The sequence below is a fragment of the Quercus robur genome, chromosome 11 (genome assembly GCF_932294415.1).
Source record: "Quercus robur chromosome 11, dhQueRobu3.1, whole genome shotgun sequence".
Lineage (NCBI taxonomy): Eukaryota > Viridiplantae > Streptophyta > Magnoliopsida > Fagales > Fagaceae > Quercus > Quercus robur.
Window position 1 is genome coordinate 25,264,205 of NC_065544.1, and position 21,623 is coordinate 25,285,827.

A 21,623-nucleotide genomic window follows, 5' to 3' on the forward strand; every position below is an offset into this window, starting at 1 on the left:
GAGAGTGAATTGAGAGACCGGAGTTTAATCACCGGAGTTGAGAGAGTGAATTAAGAGAGATGAGCTTCAGAGTCAGAGATGAGATGAGAGTGAATGAGAGAGAGAGAGAGAGAGGCACGTATAAAAGAATGAAAAAAAAAAGGTGAAAGTGGAATTATTTTAATCACCGGTAGAATAAAATATTTTTTTTTTTGTTTTAGCTCTCATGATAGATGTGCACTGTAGCAATGGAGTCAAAAAAATATATTTAGCTCCACTGTTGGAGCATCATTTTGGTGTTTAAGGAGCTAAAATATAGTAATATACTAATATAACACCACTGCTTTGAGTGCTCTTATGTGGATAGTGTAGCATGGGGTACACCCTTGCTCAGATTTTATTTTATTTTTCCATCATTTATTGGTAGAGTATGTGCAGCTATTTTTCATTAAAAAAATAAAAAAAGATAAAAAAGAAAAAGCAAGTGCAGTTTGATTAAGGTTCTGTTTGGTACGTATGTTTAAATAATAGTTTTTTGTTTTTTTGAAAATACATATGGATGAAAAAGTGAGTAAAAATATGTATAATAATTGTTTAAAAACAGAAAAAAAAAATGTGTTTGAACTTGCGAATCAATCGGGCCTAACTATTATGAAAGACAATATTCCTCCTCCGTACAATAATACATAGCTTTCATTTTATTTCTCTTCACCATTCCGTAATCCGTAACATTTATTTTATTTATTGTGTAATTTATTTTTGTACTATTCTCTACCTATCTCTTTTCTTCTCTCTCTCTCTGAGCTTTGTATGCAAATAGTTTCTATTTCTGGAATACAAAGTTGGGCTAATAATTTGGTTTGAACTTTGAAGTAAAGGGTCTGATAACCTAATATCTGGGAAAATGACGAGGAGGAAAATTCAGATTAAGAAGATTGACAACACGACGGCAAGGCAGGTGACATTCTCAAAGAGGAGGAGAGGACTTTTTAAGAAAGCTTTTGAGCTCTCTACTCTCTGCGATGCTGATATTGGTCTCATGGTCTTTTCTGCTACAGGAAAGCTCTTTGAATTCGCCAGCTCAAGGTTTCAATCTCTTTCTCACACTTCTTTCTACTTATAGAAAAACCCTTTTTATTTTCTCATTTTTTTGACTAGAGAGAGAAACCCTTTTTTCTATCTATAGAAAAATATGTCATTGTCCATTCCTTGATCGCTTTGTTCATGCATTCACTATGATTTTATGATTTCTAAGGTGTGTGTGAGAGAGTGAGAGATCCAACTGCTCAAAATAAAGATCCTTTTAAGAAAAATACTGAACAAACCTAATAAGTGATTTAAAAAATAGTACCATGTAACATCTAATCAAGAAAAGATAAAGTACTGCAAAATCTTATGGTTCAAATAATAACAGCTTTCAATTCTTACCCTGAAGGGTTTAACGTTATATATGTAGCTACTGCTTGTTTTGCAGTTCTATAAGCGGGTTATTTTGTCTTTGAATATTGCTAATTATTGCCTATTAATTTTTTGTTTAGAGTAACATATATCAATTGAAACACTTTTGGTTATGCATAGGTAAAATCTAAAGCTAAAGATTCCAACACAAAAGTGAGCTCTGATCTCGTTAAATAAATTCTCTTCCTATCTTCTATAGTAATATCACATATGTACATGTTAAATCTACTTAGTTGTAGTGTTCTTCCACTAGCAAATAACACCATTAGGCTTACATTGCAAGTGTATGATGAAAGTTCAAAGAGTGTGCAATATACAAATTGAAATTGTCAAGTAGTCTTGATTGAGAAAAATGAAACAAATTACTTTACTCTACATGAAATGTATAAGCATTACAAGAACTACGACAACAACGAAAACAACTAAGCCTTAATCTAAAGTTTAGAATCAGTTATGTATCCTAAAAAATAACAAAGCCTTATTCTCAAAATTTAAGGATCGGTTATGGATTCTCAATAAACTAGTTAGAGTTGTTGGAAAAACATTGGTGGGTCTTTCCCCACCTGCACTCTCAAACACTCATGCACCACTCAAAGAAAGTGATTCAGAGAGAGAGAGAGAGCTCTTAAATAATTGTTTTTCTCTTTTTTCACACTTTTTAAAATTGATGGATGCATGAGGTATATATACATGTCCAACCATAACTTTTCTTGTGTTTATTATATAACTCAAAAAAAATCTCGATACATTCATTACGTAAACTTGCCTCTTTATTTTATGTATCTTTAACTAACTCATTTTCATAAATAAAATAGATTTTCATAACATAAATTAAGTTTAACTTTCAACACCTCCACGTAAACTTAATTTTTGATCACCACAAATTAGGCTCGCATCTTGTAGAAGGTGTCATAGTTTAGTGGCTTGGTGAAGATATTTGCACCCTAATCATGTGACTTCACAAACTCAAGTGAAATTTTGTCTCTAGCAAAACATCCTCAAATAAAATGATACTAGGTATCCATGTGCTTGCTTTGGTCATGAAAGACTAGGTTCTTTACAAGAGCTAGTGTTAACTTATCGTCCACAAATATCTTCATAACTTCTACTTGCAACATTTGCAACTCCTTCAACAAAATTTCTAAGCCGAATTGCATGACAAACACTATAGGTAGTAGCAACATACAGTCACAATTGGTTGCTTCTTGGATGTCCATGCAAATGCAATATCACCCATATAGAATACAAATCCACTATCACTCTTTCTATCATCGGTGTCCCTAGCGTAATCACTATTACTGTACCCAACAAGTTTAAACACTTTAGAGGGTGAATACAATAGTCCAAAATCTAGTTTACCTTTCATATAATGAAGAATTCTCTTGGTTGTCTTCAAATGAGTCATAGTTGGTACTTCTATGTTGCAACAAAGAATTCCAACGCCAAAGAGAATGTTTGGTCTTGTGCATATTAGCTACCTCAGACTCCCAACCAAACTCTTGAAGAATGTTTGATTTACCCTCTCTCTATTGTCACGCTTTGACAACTTCACTCCACATTCCACAAGAGTACTAACTAGTTTGTAATTTGACATCTAAAATTTCTTTAGGATCTCATGTTAGGAATCTCATATTTGTTCTAATATCCTAATACTTCTTATAGTTCCATCCCTTCAATTAGTACTTAGTCCCAAGATAGGATTGAGTTAGTTACACATGTTGGGATTAGAATAGAGTTAGTTAGAGCTCCTAATAAGCCAATAGGATTAAGCCATGTGTGGCCAACAAGATAAGAGCTTGGATTTTATAAATAGTTGCATGTTACCTTTATCTGTAACATTTTAAAAAACAAACCAATTTCTTGCTTAGTGCATTTTCTTTCTCTCTTAATATTTCTTTATGCAGAGAGACTACCTCGAATTAAGTAAACTCACCTGCATTTCGTATCCATTTCCATACACTTCCCACCCATCTCCTTAGGAACCGTTGAGGTCTTAACAAATGGTATTAGAGCTATTGATCTTGAAATGACCAAATTTGTTGCAACTCATCAAGCTTTCATTGAGTTTACATTCAAAGGTGGAGATCCTTTTTGGCGGCTTCTCAACCTCTATGAAGTCTTTGCTCTAGAAAACACGCCACCACAACTCATGTTTTTTATTGCCTCTTATTACATGTAAGGAGAGGTGTGGGAATATTTTCAAGATGTGCAGGCATCGGAATGATGCACAAATTGGGTGGATTTCATATGCGCTACAAGACAGGTTTTGAACACCAATCCTTGATGCATCAAAGGAGATTATCACCCAAGAATCCAAGATGCAAAAGCCCGTGAATTTCATGTCAATGGACTCAGAACCAATTCTTAATGCACCAATAAAGGCTGCCACTCAAGAGTTCACAATTCAAGAATAAAAAATCCAAGTGTCAGTGATTCAATAATCAAAGATGCAAGAGCCAACAATTCCAATGGTTCAAGAATCAAATGAGGGCTCAAGGATCCAAGAACATTCCAAGGTCTAAAGAAATAACAAGACCTTGATGATCCAAGAACCATTGAGGGCTCAAGAATTTAAGTGGATTTTGAAAGTACATGAGACCACTAGTCAAAGAGAAGTGTAAGGGGAATCGAGGAGGATAAGAGATTTTGGCTGCCTTGTAAGAGTAAGGGGTTCACGGTTAGTTCTTACTACCATCTTCTTGTTGGCCATAGTGAACATTTCTTCCCTTGGAAAAGTATTTGGAAGCAGAAGATCCCCTCTAGAGTGGCTTTTTTTGTCTGGACCGCAGCCTTGGGGAAATGTTTGACTATTGACAATCTTAGGAAAAGAAAGGTTTGTATTTTGGATTGGTGTTATATGTGCAAGCGTAGTAGTGAAAGTGTTGACCATCTTTTCCTTCATTGCCCGGTTGCTTCGGAGTTATGGGATATGGTTTTTGGTTTATTTGGAGTGTGTTGGATCATGCCCTCGTCTGTTGTTGGTCTCTTAGCTTGCTGGCAAGGTCACTTTGGTCGCCTCCGCAATGGAGTTATTTGGAAGGTCATTCCTCTTTGTTTGATGTGGTGTATTTGGAAGGAGAGGAATAGTAGATGCTTTGAAGACTCTGAGCGTGCTATGCCTGACCTCAAGCTTCTTTTCTTCCGAACCTTACTTGATTGGTTCTCTGTGTGGAGAAACCATCCTTTTTCTATTTTGGATTTACTTGACTTTTGTAATTTTCGTTCTTGACTTGCTCCCCCTTGTATACTTCCTGTGTGCTTGGGTGTATCTTTTTATTATCAATGAATTCTTATTACTTATCAAAAAAAACTAGTCAAAGAGAAGTGTGAATATGGTGATAAAGATGTCTCTAAGATATTGGTCCATTGGAAGATTTCCTTTGATGATGATGCCAACATTGGATAGAGTTAGTTAGTTAGTTACACATGTTGGGATTAGGATAGAGTTAGTTAGAGCTATTGACACGTGTAACACTATAATCACACAGTCGGTGAGAACACATGCTTAATTAGTAATCAAAAGGATAAAGCCATGTATGAAAATGGATGTGAATTGTAAGCACTTAACTCTTACTTATTGCATTTCCTTTTGCTCTTAATATTTCTCTATGCCTTTAAGTCAATTCACCTACAATTCACATCCATTATCAAACACTTCTCATCCATCCCCTTTAGGAACCAACAAATTCCTAACATCTCCTTAGCATATCCTTCTTGGGAAATGAATATCACAACTTCCATTTGCTTCATAAGCCAAATATCTATCATTTCGAACTCCTTATTCATTGCATTCTTGAAGTCCTCAAACTTACTTGGATTGTTTCTTATAAAAATCAAATCATTTATATACAAACAAACAATCAAGATACCTCCATTTATCATTCTTCTTTATTACCTTGATCTTTTCATCCATATCTTATCTTGCACAACTTCTTTAATTCTTGTAGGTTCACAATTAGGAAACAGATAAAAGAGCATTAGATCATCTATATTCTCTATTGAATCATAGAGATCTTGTAGACTTCTCATTCTTCTTGATCACTTCCATTTAGTGATGATTATGAGGATGGACTTTCATAAATGGGAGATTCTGGTGATGGAGGTGGAGTGTCAAGCTCTTCTTGAACTTTATTCAAATGCTCTTCCTCTTCAAGCAATGGAAAGAAATCATATTTTTCTTCTTCTTGGGTGTTCCAATCTCACATACCTTCTTCTTCGAATTCCACATCTCGATTGACAATTAATTTTCCAATGTTCGGATTTTTAAGCTTATAGCCTTTAGAGCTTGGATCATAGCGAATGAAGACATAATTTTCTCTCTAGTTATCTAGCTTGGACCTCTCTTGATCTAGTACGTCTGGATATGCTATGCTCCCAAACACAAGAAAGTGGGAAACGATTGGACAAATAGATTGCATAATCAATAGCTTCAATCTAAAGTTTTTTAGGCATTCTCTTGCCTTCAATGTGTTTTTAGTCATCAATTCTTGGAATATGACCAGATAATTTAATAATAATTTGGTTCATGGTGCGGCTATTAACGCAGATCTATCAAGTGCCATACTCCTTTGGCATGAGTAAGGTCAGTACTACACAAGGAGTCATAACTTGCCTATTCAATTCTTCATGCTCCTTTAGATTGATTCAATAGTGCACTTTGTTAGGTAGGCTATACAGTACACTAACAAGCTTCCTTTTTTTCTTTAGCCACCAACATGTACACCACCCCAGTACTTTCATCTTATATTACAATTGGAAAAAATAAGAAAATTACTGCCCTACTCTTTGAAAGATTTAGGAGCTCTTTCATTCTTAGTTGGCAAAATGACACATTCAAACTTTCTAATTTTAAAGGTATATGTATTTCTATGGCCATCATAGATAGAATGCCAAGGCTACACCAAAGGAGGAAATGACTAACATCCTTGACAACAATATCACACCAAACTTCATATTTACAATTATTTTGCATTTCAAAAGAAACAAGATATCTTCTAGTGATGTAGAACAGACAGCCTTCCTGGAGCAGTAAGGGCACCGAAAGTCACAACGTAAGATCAAAGGGGGGTGCCAGTAGAGGCCATTAAGGAAACAGTGTCAAAATTGCATGAAATTTGGCAGGTTGAAGGGAAATGACATTCTGATCCAGACTCAAACGTAAGCATCGCCTAAATTTAGGCAAATTCCTTCGTTAAGGCCTCGAAATAGTGTTTTTGCTATTTATAGTAATATTTGTTTTTCCTTAATAACTTTTAGAGGCATCTCTTAGAGAGTATTTTCAATTTCTGCAATTATCTAAATTTTGCTATTTTTGGCAAAAACCACTATTTTGCCACCTAATTACGTGATTAGCACGGATTAGGGTTTTTGGGCGTTTTCTTAGCCGCCTTTGGGTTTCTTTTACTATTTAAACATATTGTAGCCTTCAGGTAATTCAATTTTCAGATTTATAAAAATACAGACTTTGTCTATTTCTCCTTGGTGGATTCCAGGCCCTTATTACCTTGTGGATTCAAGGGATCCCTCGTCGATTCGAGGTTCTCATTTAACGTGTTTAGTCTTTTTTTTTTTTTTTTTCATTCAGAAAGCAACATTTTTATTTTCTTGTAGCTTTCACGACATCATATAATTACCTTTACCTCTTTACCTTGCTTAAACCATACTATTTTCTAAGGCTTTACATGGGGTTCAATCTTCAACTTAATCTTATCCACCATTTCTTGTGAAACGATGTTCTCAAAAACTTTTCCATCAATGTTAATGGAATATTCCTTAACATGGGACTTGCATGTGCACTTGAAGATGCTGTAACCAAGTCAACCGTTGTTTGAGTCATTTTTAGGAATTCCAAGTATTCGACGGATCAGTTAGCAATCACCTTCTTCAATTAAATCTTTACTTTGCATAACCGCATTATCATTAAATACCGGTTGAACGACATCATCAACAAACTCTTTGCCATTATCTTCATCCAGAAGTCACATACTCATCTACCCTTTTCTTTGGACATTAGTTAGCTAGATGACCAATTTGGTCATTGACCATGCTTATTAATAATTACCATAATTGTCAAATTTTATATTTATTAAAAAAAATATTCTGTTAAAGTTTTCTATAATCTATTTTATATATATATATATATATAACCAAAATTTGACTTTTGGTTGACTTTGTAATATTGTGCCATAAGTTTTTGAGTCCTTACAATTTTATATGTTATTATTTTTATATATATATTTTTAATTAAATTTAAATTTTTTTTGTTATCATATTTTCTTTAGAACAAAGTTTGGCTACAAATTTAATTGCAGCCTTAGGCTAAAACTTCTTCTAAGAAACTAACATGGATGTGTGCAATGCACATGACAAGTATTGGTTGGGTTGGGTTAAGTGTGATTAAGTGAGTCATGTGTAAACAATAACACATGTCAGTGTGGAGAGACGGTAGACCACTTACCTCTTCATTGTGAGATGGCTCATTGGTTGTGGAGCTTTGCCTTAATAACTTTTGGTTTGTCTTAGGTTATACCTAGATCGATCTCAGATTTGCTTTTTGGTTGGTGGAATTGGTTGGGGAAGCATTCGTCTCAGATTTGGAACTTAGTTCCGTTGTGCATCCTATGGTGTATTTGGAAGGAGCGGAATCAGTGAACTTTTGAGGATTTGAATAGTTCTGGTGATTAGATGCTTGCTTCTTTTAGTGGGACTCTTTTTGATTGGTCTTGGGCATGGGGACTCACGACTAGTGATTCTCTCCCTTCTTTTCTTAGTTCTCTTTCTCTTTTGTAATTAATATGTTGTTTGATTTTCTTTTATTTTTTTTGATAGGTAATCAGAAAACTATTATTAATGAGCAAATAAGGAAAAATACAAGTTGTTCATGATGATGAACAACAAGAAAAAATAGAACAAATAGCACAACAAAAAGAGTAATTAGGAAACTAAGCTAAGGGAAGAAATAAACACAGAGAGAGAAGAACAATCAGTAAAACCCCAACAACGAGACCACTCCAAAAGACTACGTTGGCATAAAACCTTTAACTCATCCAATGTTTTCTCATTATCCTCGAAAGAGTGACGATTTCATTCCAACCACACAATCCACATTAAGCACCCTAGAACCAAATTCCAAATGTTCGCATTATGATTTCCAAGCCACTGATGCCAACAAGTTAACAAACCCGCCACTGATCCTAGCATAACCCAATGAATACCAAAAGCCTAAAGCATAAAAGTCCATAGGGAATGAGTAACATGACAATGAAGAAGAAGGTGGTCTACCGACTCCCCATCACAATAACACATATAATACCAAGTAGCCAACAGGCGACCCCTAAGCATTAGATTATCCAAAGTGAGGATCCGACCATGTGCAGCTGTCCACAAAAAGAACGCCACTTGCCTAGGAATCTTTGGTTTCCAAACACCCTTCCAAGGAAACAAAGAATTCGAAGCACCCCAAATTGCATGGTAATAAGACGGGTGTCAAACTTACCATCACCTTTTAGCCACCAACAAAGAGTATCACTCCTATCACCCCGAGGAATACGAGTTTGGATAAGCCAGAATAGAGAATAAGATGCAGCTAGCTCCCAATCTTCAAAAACTCTATAAAACCTTAAATCCCATACTCTAACAGTAACCCCTTCTGAAATTCACAAAACCTCAAAGATAGAAGCATCCTTGACCGCTGAACACACATAGAGCTCAAGATAGAGATCTTTTAGAGTATTATCACTAATCCACCTATCATGCCAAAAGCAGATACGAGTGCCTTCACCCACTACAAAAGACAGATGCTTAGAAAAGCTCTCCCACTCTCCATTAATGCTTCTCCATAGGTCACACCCATGAGTCCTCCTGCACACTTCAGTACACCACCCCCCTTGACCCTCACCATATTTTGTGGAGATAACTCGCCGCCAAAGATGGGTAACTTCATAACCATATCTCCACAATCATTTCCCTAATAAAGCTTGATTAAATGACACCACGCTTCTTATCCCTAAATCACCCATCTCGACGGGTAAACACACCTTTCCCAAGCCACCAAAGGATATTTGAAACTCACCTTAGAAGACCCCCAAAGAAAGTTCCTCTGAATACTTTCCAATCTAGCAGCCACAGATTTAGGAATAGTAAAAGGAGATAAAAAGTACATTGGGAGGCTTGAGAGAGTACTCTTTAGTAAGATGAGCCTACCACCCTTAGATAAATAAAGACGCTTCCACCTAGATAGCTTCTTCTCCATTTTCTCCAAAATAGGATTCCAAATCGAAGTTGTCTTAAAAGAAGTCACCAATGGCATCCCCAAATATTTCATAGGCAAACTACCCACTCTACATTGAAGAATATTAGCCAGTGCATCTAGATTATTCACCTCCCCAACAGGGACAATCTCACTTTTCCCAACATTGGCCTTCAAACCTGTAAAAGCCTAAAAACAAGACAACACCAACCTTATGGACAATATGTTTTCTCTTTGTTTTGTTCTTCTTGTATTTTCTGGATTTGCTCTCTATTTTTCATGCATAGAGTAGCCGTTCGTTTATATAACATTCTTACTTATCAAAAAATAACACATATTAGTGTCTTGGGGGATGTTGAAGCAAAAGGATGCAACTAAGATTGTAGCCAAACTTGGTCATTCTCTTTAAATAATAGAATATTTAGTTCCTACACAAATATAATCACAATAAATATCTAATGCTAGAATATAATTCTATACCCAAACAAAATCATAATAAATGCTAGTTAATAACTATCATAATTTTCATATTTCATATTTACATTATAAATAGAAAATAAATATCATATATATTTTCATGTGCATTTTAGAGGAGTTTAACTTTTGGTTGACCTCATAAAATTTTATCACATAAGTTTTTGAGTCCTTACAATTTGAACGTCATTATTGTAATTTATATTTTTAATTTATTTTAAATTCTATTCTACATTAAAATCCTTCATTAGAATCTTGCCACATTATATTTTCTTTAAATGATAGAATAAATAGTTCCATATACAAACAAGATCATAACAGGTTCCTATTAATAATTATCTAAATCATTAAATTTCGTATTTAGAAAAAAAAAAAAAAAGATAAAAGAAAAATCATATTTTTTTTAAAAGATGATAAAGGAAGATTTGCATTTATTAGCTAAAAATATATTGAAATCCAAAGTCACTAAAAGTTGGGTTACTGGTATATAGGTAACCCACAAATTTTCCTCTCAAATTACCCACAATTTTAGGAGCCTATATTAATAGCATTAGATATGCCTAAACATCATACTTGAAAGGATGTCCTAATGAAAGTATCTCTATTTTTTTTTTTAATTTCACTTTAATTTTATGTCGGCTTTAATTTTTTTTTTTTTAAGAGTCTTTTAGGGTTTAATGATAAAATAAAATTATTATTTTTTGCTTGAAATCAAATTAAATTTTCTGTGACACATAAGTTTCAAGTCATCTTATATGAAATCATACAGGGGCGCTCCATTATTTTGTAAATTGGCATGATATATCATATAAGGGCGCTCCATCACGTTCTAATGTGTGCATTACCTGTCATGTAACGTACAACAATAGGGAGTAAGAAAATTTAGTTTGTTAGGTTCTCAAATAAAAATAAATTGTTAGTATTGTTCACTCAAATCTGGGGAAATAGAATTAACTTTAAACACCATGTTAGAATTTCCATTGCTTAATACCCATAACCAAGGAAAAATAATACATTTAGAAAATAGCAAGAAATGTGAGAAAAGATCAATAGATTTTGATTTTAGGGAGAAAAAAAGGAAGAGAGAATATAAAAAAAAATTATATGTAAAACAAAATTAGAAGATTTGGTTCACAATCTTAAAGTTTCCCCTTCATTCATTGAATCTTATGAAAAATTTGGATATTTATTTGATTGTTTACTGAAAAATAGTTTTGGGTATTGATTGTTCATATAGAGAAATTTTATCAATGATGCAATTTTTTTGGTAAACAATGAGCAGGAAGGACTTTGTTTATCCTGTGTTGTTAGGTATTATCGGATAAGTTGTCTACAAAAATTTTCTTAGTTTGAAGGTTTGCTGCAAAGAGATATAAGAAAAGCCAAAGGCCAATTTCATGCATGATCTAGGACATAAACATGATTTACTTGGAACAACTCTCCATGCATAAGAAATTACTTACATTTCAAGATAAAATATACAAAGTAAAGGTTTAACCAAATATTTTAAAAACAGCTAACAAGATCTATTCACTAGACTTTATATGGTTTGTATATATTTTTGTTAAAACATTGAAGTACCTTGAGAGGACTATCAACTCTAGGCAAAAGTTAGCAAGATATCCGACTAGAAAGCATTCTCCTAAATATGAATCCACACCAAATCACCTTCTTTACAAGTTGCTGGTTTTCTATGTTTGTTGGCTTACTTTTTTGGTACTTTTGAATTTGTTTGAGAAATCAGTCTTGAACATTTTCATCCAACTTCCTTATATATTTTACTCTGTCCTCAATGTCTCCACTAAAATTATGAGTAGCAATTTTATATACTTAACTCTTTCCTCATTATGTCGACTACAATGATTAGTAGTAAGCAGTAATTTCATGTCAATAGCATTAATAGGATTTTTGTTTTGAAGGGTAATAGGATTTTGACTATACACAACTTTAAATGGACTATAATTTGTAGTTTGGCTAGCAAACCGATTGTAAGCAATTCAACTTGAGTTGGAAGGGTAACTCTCAGAAAATCCCTTAAACTTTGATTAGCAACCTATGCTTGATCAATTTGAGGATGACAAGTTGAACTATGTTGAAGGTTAGTTGCGAACATCAACTAAAGGTTGTGCCCAAAATGGATTTTGAACTTAAGTTTCTTGATTTAATGACATGGTCTTTAAAATACAATGATGTTTTACAGCCTCTCAAAGGTAAAAATCAGTCACATGATAAGCATCTGGACTCTTGCTATAATCCTTTTCGTCTTTGGAAAACCCACAACAATATTCATAGAGACATCTTCCCAGAGTGCCTTAGGAATTGGAAATGGCATGTACAACCTACTATTTTGGTAATTGCTCTTGGGAAAGAGAGAAGTCACCTTCTTTTCAATGAGTTCCAACTCTTTTCAATTTCAAATGTCCATGCCTGAAGCTTTGTTTAATCCCCATTAAAATGATGCCATTTTTCTGTGTCACCTTTTATATTTTTCTTGTTATTGCGAGCTTGTTAGGAATAACCTTTTCCTCCTTGGTTGGATAGTGTTGTTAAATGTCTCTCTCCTCCAAGGTTAATCCCTTCATAAGCTAAACATGCCAAACCCTCCCTCAAAGATTGCAATTTGAGACTTCAAAAAGAAAGTTCTAGGATATGGATGAAGCATGTATTTATAAGGAGAGTACATAACCAAATTCTTTGAAATGAGGCTGCACTGTGGGGAAGATAAACACATTGGGGAGTTTCCTTGAATAATTAATATAACAAACCCAAAAGGCCTAAGCCCAAAGGGTATGTGTTCAATTATATTATATTAACTACTCATCTTTTTAATCTTTATCCAATGTGGGATTTCACTCACACGTGTAACCTAACAATCTCCCCCTCGTGTGTGAGTCGCTGCTTCTTTGTGGGCTTCCCGACCTCTCTGTGGGCCATGAACAAGTCTTACTCACTCCCCCTTGCCTAATGGGCTTATCACTTTATCAGCACGTCATCAATGGGCCTCTCGTACACCATCCATGGGAACCATGTGTCTACCTCGTACACACATCCATGGAAACCCCGCATGTCCATGTCCATGGGAACCTCACGTCACACCATTATTTAGCACCATTACTAATTAATCCATAGTGAAAATAAGTAGCATAACTTAGTCAATTAACTAGATTTCTTTCAAATTTGAAAAGTACCATGTTCGTTTCAGTATTGATCTTATAGTCACATTAATTAGGATCATGATAATAACATGGTCTTTTACATCATAATTGTGCTCTTACAGTGCATTAGTGGGACTTAGCAACTTGTCTTTGATTGTGGTTGTTAAGAATTGCAATTAACCAGATAAAGCATTTTCAAAAGGAATTTCAATGTAGTTAATGATAGAATTTTCAGCAACATTAATTTAAATAACAAGAAGTGCATACCTAGATGTCTAGGATTTTGTAGGGCTTCATGATGAACTGTCATGGAAAACTAATATGACGAGTTTTGTGAAGTCTTACTTTGAATTTTAGAGTATCTTTTCAATCTTTAAAATTTCCAAAACTAAAACAGTATTTACTCTATGATATTTATCCTGCAAGCAGTAACATTTTAATGCAATAGCTTGAACCAAATCCAAAAGTCTAAGTAATTTTATTTGATGCCTGAAAAAATTAGAAATTTACAAAATAAGTAAGAAATTAATATGATGTAGAACACAATAGGAAAGTAAGAATAAGAGAATAAACAAGACAAATACTAGGCTTTACCACCTTGAATTTGCCTACAAGCCCTAGACATCACCATTCACCACCAAACAAAGAGAGCCATCATTCTCAAATTATCAAATTATTCTTATTCAAATTGTACTACCTTTCACCAACTATAAAAGACTAGTTTAATAGGGTTTAGGTATTATACCAATATGGAAAATGCCTAATCAAATCCCTTAAAACCAAATTCAAAATTTAAAGTAAAAAAAAAAAATTATTTTCACATTCAAAAATAAATTCTTAGATGGTTTTAATGCTCCCTCTATCATACTTTTGTGTTTGAGGAAAACTCGACCTTGAGTTTTGAAGAAGAGAAGGATTAGAACTCTAGTACGCAATGCTTGCCACAATATAGGAACTACATCTGGGAGCACGTAGAATAACAAAGCTTTGCATTCCATCACATCATAATTCTCTTCCGAAATGAGAAAATCAATGTTTAAAATCAACACAATCTTTTCTTGAATCACCATAGTATCCACTTTCTCCACTTCATCAAGTTGTTTATTTCCATGCACCATAGAGGACTGATTATAGCATATTTAGTAAATTCCACTACACATCATGCGCACCCTCAAAATTTTTCTTCTCTTGCTAAACTTTCGCCTCATCAAGTATTGACTCACCAACAACTTGAATTTGGTCTACTAGACATGGTTGAGGATGTACTAACTAGATAGTTTTTGGCACGTGCATCTCCTTTGCAAAACAAATTTTTGGTGCCTCAACGTTACTATCTCTCATGTGTAAAGCTTTACCCTCAAGCTTGTTGGGTAGTTTTTGAGTGGATGTCACTATTTTGTCTTGTTAGGCATTAATCTTATTGATTACTTGCTCCCCCAATTTTTACAAAATAGGTAAACTTTTTGAATTTCCTTTCTTACACTAGCTAAAAGTGGATTGAGAAGAATCAAGGAAATTTCTTTATATATGTCCAAAGACATAATTGTTAAAATGGTCGAAAATACAACAAGTGAATAGATGGACCTTTGCATTGCACTCAAGGTCCAGCATCACCAAGCATGACCGGACCTTTGCAACAGTGTCAAGAATTGAAACCTCCTTCATATGGTAACAATTCGGCACATGAGACAAATAGACAAATTTTCAAATGTTGCTACAATCAACTGAAATTCTTCCTTCATTTGCTCATCATCATATGGGGCATCCAGTGTTGTTATCCTCGTAATCTCAGTAATGCAAGATATAACTGAAAAGTTCATTAGTGACCAATGCCTTCATTGAGGGTAAAAGTGCATCTTGCATTGATTTAGATGGTGCTTGATCCACATTTGCTAACAAATTTTTGTCTATATCAATAAAGTGAGGTGGTTATCAATGGAGGAATAGGAGTTAAGGAGGATTTTCACATCCTCCTTAAGCTGCGCAACAAAGTCTCTATCGAAGGAAGTCATTTTTAGCCACAAAATACAAAGACTGAAACTTTTCTTGTTGCTGCTAAAGAACTTGATCGTTTCTAGGTTTAATAGGCTAATCTCACTTCTTCTTCTTTCAAAAATTAGGCTAATGGGTGGAGTTTTTTTCTTTTTTTCTTTTTCTTTTTGTACAAATTTGAATTGGGTGGAGGGGATTAGATGTTCTAATACCAAGTTGATGTAGAATAAAATAGGAAAACAAGGATAAAAGAAGAATAAAAGGATAAACAGGACAAACTTTAGGCTCCACCTCCTAAAATTTGCTTGCAAGCCCTAGGCATCACCACCTAGGTGTATTTGGCATTACTACCAAACAAAGAGAAAGTCATCATTCTCAAATCATCAAATTATTTTAATTCAAATTGTATTTCCTTTCACAATTACAGGAGTACTAGTTTAATAGGGTCTAGGGATTGCACCAATATAGAAAAATGCCTAGTCAAATCACCTAAAACCCTCAACAATAAAACTCAATTTAAAATTTAAAGTAAAAAAAAAAAAAAATACATTCAAAAATAAATCTTAGATAATTTTAATGCTCCTTGCATCATAATGTACCCCTTGAGTCAATCAATATAAATAATTTAGGAATTCATATAGATGTTCACCTTTTATAGTTTGACCAAATTAGAAGTTTGCACATAGTTTGTGTCAATCAATATAGATATCACTTGTGCTTCACATTTTAATTGGGAAAACACAATTGGCCTGCAGACAATGGCAGATATGCCAACCATGAATATAATTAATTCTTTAGTCACTAGCTCAAGTTTTATTTCGTTAGATATGAATCAGAAATACATACTAGTAGTTTATAAGTTCATCCGCACTTTCATTTTATTAAAATGAGAGAGAGATAAAATAATTGAATGTGCTATCCTTATGTTGTATGAAGTATGCAACAGGTAATTGAAAGGCATAATCTACATCCAGAGAATCTTGGCAAAATGGACCAACTATCTCTTGAGCTACAGGTATGATGTTTTAAAGTTTTTTAGTTGGTAAATAAGTGCGGTGGAAAGTCATAAGAAACAGATTACGTCTACTTTAAGATCATAACTCTTGAATCCATAAGAGGTTCCTTTAATTCCTAAGGAGAAATTTCAAGTCCCCCAAAAGGAATGGAGAAAAAAACATTTTAAAATTTATATTAATGAAATTCTGAATTTCCTTGGAGGCTACCATGCATATAAATAGGAAAAGAAGTCATAGGGATGCTAGTAGACCATTAAACACCCTAATTCGTGTTAAGCAAAAATGAGGCTAGAAATATGAAAAATCTCCAAAAAGATCAAAATTAGAAAATTTACAAAATCAAATCCTACAAACCTTAGGAGACATCCCAAAAAAAATGGGATCTTATTCTGAATTCTAAATTGAAAGTTATAAAAAAAAGGATGAAAAAAAAAAACGTACCATAAATAGCAAAAATTACTAAATGAATGCCTAAATGGAGGAATTTGGCCAAAAAGTGGCATAGGTCATGGCCATAACTTAATGCAGGTAATTTTATCATTGTCAGAAGGAAACATGACTTCGGATTATTTCTTTATCCACTTTCTCATGAAATTTTCATGAAAACTTTGAAATTTGCGTTTTATTGAAAATTCTACCACCATAAGAAAAGCTAGGTATTTTCTTTTTTAACAACTTTGAAGACTACTTGTTGCACTCCCAGAATGATGACTCTGACATTTACGGCAGCCCCAAAAATTTCTTATTTAAGACAGGAAATGCTTACATATTTTAGAACCATTGTTATATTAAAAGTGCTCGATAACACTTTACATTTCTAAAATCTTCATGAACGGCATGTTGTTTATATTAGCTTGAGAACGGTACCTCCTATGCCAAGTTGAGCAAGGAAATTGAGGAGAAGACACATGAATTGAGGTATTATAGCTACATCACTATCATCTTGTTACTTTAAAGACACACATACGACAAGAAATTAATGTTGAGAAATGTTCACACCTAACACAGGAAGATTAGGGGAGAATAGCTCCCTGGAATGGATATAGAAGAATTACAGAAACTAGAGAAAGTGCTTGAAGTAGGCCAGAGCCGTGTTATAGAAACAAAGGCTTGTCTCTCTTTTTTATCTCTGTTTGCCGGCATTATAATGGAGTGTTGAAATTTATGTACTTTCTCTTCATATAAAAAACTTTTGTCTTGCAGGGTGAGGGATTTCTGGAAGAGATCACTACCCTTCAGCAAAAGGTCATGTTCCAAACTTTTAAATCTTTGCAAGACATTTCATACAATTATTATACTGTTTGCAAGACATTTCCTGAACAGATCAGTGCCCTTGAGCTAAACTTCATATGGTTTCAATGTATAACAATTTCGTACTTTAGTGATAAGCCGCTCCATAATGATATCATGGTAAAATATTGAAATATTAGGTGGAAAGAAGAAACTAAGAGAAGTTGAAAGAACACAAGAAATTAAGGTGGTTTTGTCTTAGAGGCCTTCATGAACAGTAGAAAGTTTTAAACAACTACACCTTTATTATTGAATTTTGTATATAATAGTGTACTGACTCTGTGTTAACCCTAGGATTGCAGTAATATAGTTAGTAATGTGTACAATTAGGATTACTATAATGTAATAAGCTTAAACCCTAAATCCATATCTTTAGCAAATGTCAGCTGTAAAACTTTTGTCAAAATGCTAATGCAAGTTGGTACAAGTTCATAAAAATAGAGGTCTTTGTGTGCACTGGCTAGCTCAATGGGTAGAGAAAGGTGGAGTTCACATGGCTAACAAGTAACAAGTAACAACCACCATTGAACCTTTAGTTGAAACCATGCTCAACATAAATTCAGAACTGAATGTTATATTGTTTATCCTATCGCCTGACCTATACCAATTCATAACGCATCAATTTCTTATATAAGAAGTTAGGTAAATATACCATATTAATTAAATTTTATTTTGTATTTAAGTCTAAGAAGTCTTAGTAATAGCTCTCTATTCATCTTATTCTTTTAATGCAGGGAGCCCAACTGATGGAAGAAAACCAACGATTAAAACATGTAATAGGTCTTTTTTTTTTTTTTTTTATAGAAAAAAATCTTCCTCCTCTCTTTCTATCTCAGTTATAAAAAATGTCTCTTCTATAGATGGAGAATCTGCCTAGCACTCAAACACAAGTACTTGAACAAGTTCAGTCATCTGAGTCAATCACCAATATTTACAGCTCCTCTGATCCTCAAGACAATGACAGTTCAGACATATCTCTCAAGTTGGGGTAAGTTTGTAAAATCCTTAAAAATTTTGAGTTTTCTGAATGAAGCATGAAATAATATTCAGGATTCAATCAAAGGATATTTACATCAAACCTCAATATTTAGGGGTCTTATAGCATATAGTTTTAGTTTCAATAGAGGAAATTGACCAAACAAATAAATTTGTCCTTAGGTTTAATTATTTCTTTGGATTTAGTTTTACAATATGCACTATATTCTAATTTACTGTTCTAATAGGTTTATCTGGTATTGAAAGAAAATTTGGTGGTGAAATTAATGGTTGCAACCACAAGGTGCTGTCACTTGCAACTCATCATCGAGCAATTTGTCTGTTTTTGTAGCAACTTAACCATCATCATTGACTGCATGGCATGAAATGCATACTGCTACTATAGAGAAACTCTTTGCCTTAGTGCATCTTTCTATGTCTTGCAGGCTACCTTTTCCTAAATGAATTTGAAGTCGAGTGAAGATTGAGAAGCGTGCATGGATTCTCTTTTCTCAAATACAAAAGAAAAATGGTCATGCTTAAGTAAATACAAATCCTAGCTCAGAGTTGTAATTAATTTTCAGTAAGGCCAATTTGTTTCCACCAGCTGATTCTAAGAGAGTCTGCATGTGTATACGCTAGATTTTGGATGCTTAATCATTTTTATGGATGAATCAAGGGTTAATTTGTTACAATGGAAAATAAAGTAGAGGGTGTTGGAAAAGGTCAAGTGTAGGGTTGAGACTGATGGCAAGTCATACTATTAATAAATTGATTCAAAATTTTGCAATAGGTTTTGTTTATCTTTGCGTGATTGCTAGTATTACATATTTTCCTCAACATTTCTTTATCAAGAATGGTGCTTTTGAGTACACTTTGGTTTAAGCCTTAAGGTCTAAAAATGTTTTCAAGTCAATCTTGCTTGTAATGAGACTTCTGCGAGCTTCCTATGATTTTGCAACCCAGATTCTTACACCAAATTGAGAAAAGTGATATCATAATTCATAATATTAATTTTCTCCCACTGTTTTCTTTTCTGTTTTTTTCTTCTTCTTTTTTATTTTTATTTTTTTTGTTTTTAATTTTGAATTTTGAATTTTTCTAGGTTGGATTGTTCTATTTCCTAATCTTCCTTGGCAACTCAAGATTAGCACTTAACAGGTTTCATCCATATTTGACTAGATCTTGTCTTGGCTCTCTCTCTCTCTCTCTCTAAAAGTAAATAAAATAAAGCAAGATTTTAAATTATATATATATATATATATATATATATATATATATATTGTGGTCAAAACTACATCATATCTATATAATTTGGTATTCACCAATCACCATGAAGCAAAATCATCAAAAAAATGTTTAACATGTTAGGGCTAGTTAACACGAATAAAAATCAAATGTCATTCTTTTTTCATTTTTTTTTTTTTTTGGTTTTGTTTTGGGGGTGCTAATGTGAATATCTAGAACTCCTCAAGTAATTAATTATCTCCTAGATGTGTGTATGACTCTTCAAGTAATCGATTAATCAATTGTGAATGACTCTTTTTAGTCCCTTTTTCTCACTTTACTAAAAATAACAACCAAAATGTGAATCATGAATAGTACATGAGGTCACATATAAGAGCCAGATAGCATACTCAATAATTTTGATGTGTTTCTACTTTCTAGAGAAGTGATATTTATTTATAGTGTTTTAATGCTAGTAGGTTTACAACCGGAAATCTCACCAAACATATTTATTTTTGGTATAACAAGAAAACATGAACATAATAAACATTTTGAAATTTATAATTACACTTACCTCTTCTATCTTTGTATAGTTTGATTTATTAATTATATATAGTACATGCGGTCACATCCTTTGATTTATATGTTTTTTCAATCCCAATTCCCGAATTGTTAAATCGAGATATATATCTAAAGTATGTACCTTATTATATTACAGTTTGAATTAATTAAACTCATGAATAAAAAAACAAATAAAACTACTTCAAACATTTAGTTTGTTAGCTGGAGTGATATGTACAGTGGTACCCCATTTACTATTACCAAAAACAAAAAAAAAAACAAAAAATCTTAACTTTAAATTAGTTGAGTGTGACCTTTTATACTAAAGGTTAACAATTATTGGAACTTAGTGACTGTTTGGATCCGGTTGAAAAAGCCAGCGCGTCTGCGTCTAGCATTTTCAATTTTTTTTTTTTTTGATGCACGCATTTCTAGGTAGGAGACAAAGTTACTGTTCACGCATACACAAGTTACTATTCTTACACTATTCATGGGACCCACAACCACTTTATTTAAAAAAATATTAAAAATGAGTCCCACGGCACTATTCACATATTTAAAAATTATTTTGCTATAGTGTTTTCAGTTTTCAGTAAAATAAATTGTATCCAAACGGATCCTTAATGTAGACCACACTTGAATAGAATAAATTTTTTCCTAATATCTAATATTGCACTTTAAGCTAAATGGGTTGTGTTAATGGATACCATAAACAGCTTTTTGTGCTGCATAGCATCTTTTTGTCCCTTTTTTTTCTTATAGCTTTTTGTCCTTTTTGTGCTTCAAAGCATCTTTTTGTCTTTTTTTTTTTTTTTTTGCAGTTTATAAATTGTGGAGCCAGCTTAATAGAGAAAAAAAAAATATATATATATATATATATATATATATTAAAATATATTGTGGGGTCAGTTTGATATTTTTTTCTTTTAATTATCTAATTTTTTTATTAAATAGGATCTACATTAATCTAATATTAACAAGCATTACACAGTACTTGTTAACATTTATCTCTATAAAATCATTTACCTTTATAAAATCATCGAGCTGAACAAGGGACAAGAGTGCTTGGCCAGTTTATCCCAGGCAGGAGCAATATATGCGGTGCATATCGCTTGAGGACTGGACCATTTTTGTTCCTTCTTCTCATTGAAGTAAACTCATCTTATTTAGGAAAAAAAAAAAATATATATATATATATATATATATATAGTACCAATTTTGTATCTGAAAAGGTACCTGGACCCTTTT

General features: G+C 33.2%; 1 pseudogene; it reads left to right on the plus strand.

Annotated features, from left to right (window-relative positions):
- Positions 1 to 677: 677 nt before the first annotated feature.
- On the plus strand, positions 678 to 19,355 carry LOC126705343 (MADS-box protein SVP-like; annotated as a pseudogene).
- The last annotated feature ends 2,268 nt before the right edge of the window (positions 19,356 to 21,623 follow it).